At 46.5% G+C, this 3615-nt stretch overlaps 1 pseudogene; it reads right to left on the bottom strand.

The window, feature by feature from the left end:
• Positions 1-2619: 2619 nt before the first annotated feature.
• Positions 2620-2737, bottom strand: LOC126485388 (5S ribosomal RNA; annotated as a pseudogene).
• Between the last annotated feature and the right edge of the window lie 878 nt (positions 2738-3615).

The raw sequence follows: 3615 nt of genomic DNA, 5'->3' as shown, positions 1-3615 counted from the left end.
ACGTGGCTCTGGACTCCCCACTCCTTCGTCTCCACCTCTATTTTTTGCAACAACCTGCTGCAGCTCCCTTGGAACATATCTGGTTTCACGTCTATCCATATGCTCTTTGATAAGTGAGCCTAATGAAGTTAAAAATTTCCCTCTTGGCATCTTCTGTGCTGCTAATTAGGCCTGCAGTGTGACACAATAGCACTGTTTACACTTGCATTGTCCAACATTGCGAAGAAACTAGCCATAGGCCATCTCCTTACGCGTCTCGAAGTAGTGTATGTACCACACAGCTGGTCAAGGGCATCCACCCCACCCTTTGTCTCATTGTAGTTGGTTATCATTTCAGGTTTTCCAAAGTCTGTTATCTTCTGGTCGTGATGCATGCTAGACAATAAAATAACTGCTTTGTTCTTCTTCAGAACATCTGAACAAAGCGTGAGGTCTGCAGTATGTGCAAGGAGAGTAGGTCCAATTTGCCTAGGCCGGCTAGCTGTGACTTCTTGTGGAATTTCACGTTTGTTGGCTCTCACTGTTCCCAGGATGGTGAGCTTCTGTGTTTTCAATTTCATAGCACGTTTAATGGAGGTGAACCAGTTGTCAACAGTCACATTTCGATTTGTCTCTTTGATGGGTTCAATTAACAGCAGCACTGTTTGCGTTGCCACCGACATGTTTCTGCGAACTTCACTTTCTGAACCAATATAAATGAAAGCATTATTCATATAGAAGTCCCCGGAATCTGCAAGGCATAGAATTTTTATTCCATATTTATTAGGTTTTTTAGGCATGCACATTTTAAAAGGGCTTCGTACCCGAAATGATACCAGCATTTCGTCAACAGTCACAAACCTTTCTACAACAAAATACTGAATACAATTATGGATGAACGCATCCCAAATTGCACGAATAGGAGTAAGTTTATCTGTTTCCCTTCGCTCTGGTCGTGTCTGGGCACAGTGAAACCGCAAGGCTGCAAGAATGAACAAGAATCTCCTGACACTCATAGTGGCTGGGAAAATCTCTCTTCCTGTACCATCCGGAGCAAAAATGCTAGAAACATCTTCGTTTCCTGATTTCAATATACCTGGCAGGTATAACAGTCCTACCACTGCTTTGATTTCAGTCATATCAACATGACCCACAAATGATGGCAGAGGTTGTTTATACCTGCTTCTCATTTGACGTATTTTCTCATTTGAATGATTCACTATAATTTGTAGCATGGTGTCAGTGAAGTACTCGTATAATTGCCAAGTACCTAAAACGTCATTGTCACGGAAATCCTTTGCAGCTCCACGAACACCTGGCAATCTGATAACAATGTCATGCACACGTGTACGTCCAAGTGCAGGGGGATTCTTGCTCCACTTGAAACATTTATTCTTCCCATACAAATAGTTGGAATCAGAAGTAGGCACACAATCTTCTTCCTCGCTGACATCAGTTTCATCTGAAGATTATATGTCGCCAGGCTCCACTACACCATCTGAGATTTCCGAGGAAGATGGAAACTCATTCTCACTGATACCACTGAGAGTTGGGTCAACCAGTAGACGCTGCATTTCTTCGTCCGTCAAACGCTTCCTCCAAGCCATGGCACCGTAACTCCTGCAAATATTACAAACGTTTAGAGGAAAAAATGGGAGAAAGTTTTCTAGAAAATGTTCACCTTAATGGGAAAAACACTAACGTTAACGCTCTGGTGGGGTCTCACACATCCCGGACGGCTCCCAGCTGACTAACCGTTTGGAATGAATTCAACGTAATGGCGCGCACAGAGTCATCTACAGACCATTAGAGAATACCAGAACCGCCAGCGCCATATGTTGCCTAGACATAGAGGTACGTGTAGAAAAAAAAGTCCTGGGGCCTGTCAGACCCCACTAGACCAGTTAAGGGTTAACGACGGAGCTCGGTGTGCTGACCAGCCTGGATGGGGATTTTTGGCGGTTTCCCACATCCCGGTAGGTGAATACCGGGCTGATAAGCATGCACTGCCTCAACTACACGGTTCACGAATAGAAAACTTTCGCTCTATGCAGTTGACATACACATATTCCGTCCTGTAACGAGCCGGCTGCTGTGGATGAGCAGTTCTAGGCGCTTCAATCAGGAACCGCGCTGCTGCTACGGTCACAGGTTGGAATCCTGCCTCGGGCATGGATGTGTGTGATTTCCTTAGATTAGTTAGGTTTAAGAGTCCCATAGTGTTTAGAGCCATTTGTACCAATTCGTCCTGTAAGGTAACGGTGTGGTGGCAGGAAGGGAATCCGGCCATCCCTCACTTTAACAACGCCAAATCCGTTCATAACCATGCTGACCATGAGCCGGTGCGGGGTCAAGGCACAAGAAGGAGGACGATAAAATATGACAAGCTGACACTGCTACAAAATCATTATTCAAGGAGCGTAAATATTAATTCTCCTCCCGCACAGGCCATGAACCCCAACGGTACCGACCGGCCGCCGTGTCATCCTCAGCCCAGAGGCGTCCCTGGATGCGGATACGGAGGGGCATGTGGTCGGCACACCGCTCTCCCGGCCGTATGTCAGTTTCCGAGACCGGAACCGCTACTTTTCAGTCAAGTAGCTCCTCAGTTTGCCTCACAGGGGCTGAGTGCATCCCGCTTGCCAACAGTGCTCGGCAGACCGGATGGTCGCCCATCCAAGTGCTAGCCCAGCCCGACAGCGCTTAACTTCGGTGATCTGACGGGAACCGGTGTTACCACTGCGACAAGGCCGTTGGCGCGTAAATATTATGTTGGTGTATAAGTTTGTAGCATTTTACGATAAGTTTAATAAACACAACAGACACAAATAGCATAGACTTTAGTCATCAATAATATATTCTCCTTCACCATTTACTACACTCTGCCAACGCTGAGGTAACTTTTAGATTCGGCGACTGTAGAAATCAAGCGGTTTTTATGCGAAAACTTGCCGAGCATTATTCGGAGGGCATTTTCATCTGGAAGGAAGTTCCTTGAATGTTCTTCGACAGACGACGGGAAAGGTGAAAATCTGAGGGTGCAAGAGCAGACGAATAAGGGACGGGGAGATGTGCGGAATGCCTTCCCAACCCAAGTCCTGTTTAGCGCTTCTTGTCAGTGTAGCAGAATTCGGGCGGTCATCACTCCACGCAGTCTCCTGTTCGTTGTTCTTGGATTGCGTTTGCAAGACGTCTCAGTTGTTGACAGTAAATGTCAGCAGTGATCGTTACAGCTCGGAGAAGCAATTTGTTGTTCACCACACCGTCGCTGTTCCACCAGATGCATAACATTACGTTTTATGGATGGGTGCAGGTATTTGCACGGGGGGTTGCTGCTTCGTTTGGGCTCAGCCAGTCATTTCTTTCCTTTATGTTAGCAGAAAGTCACCATTTCTCGCCGGCACAACGACACAGGATAGGAGTTCTTGGTGTTGTTCACGAGCCAATAGGTGACGAACAAGCAGAGATGCACGTACGACATCCGCTCATTTTTGTGATTTCGGCTTAGAGTATGTGGTACACACACACACCCGACTTCTGAACCATCCCCATCGCGTGCAAATGTCGCACGATGGTGGAATGATCACAGTTCATCACATTTGCCAGTTCTCGACTTACGTATATCATTGTAGATTA

The sequence above is a fragment of the Schistocerca serialis genome, chromosome 6, assembly GCF_023864345.2.
Source record: "Schistocerca serialis cubense isolate TAMUIC-IGC-003099 chromosome 6, iqSchSeri2.2, whole genome shotgun sequence".
Lineage (NCBI taxonomy): Eukaryota > Metazoa > Arthropoda > Insecta > Orthoptera > Acrididae > Schistocerca > Schistocerca serialis.
This window is presented reverse-complemented; position numbering and strand designations above follow the sequence as displayed.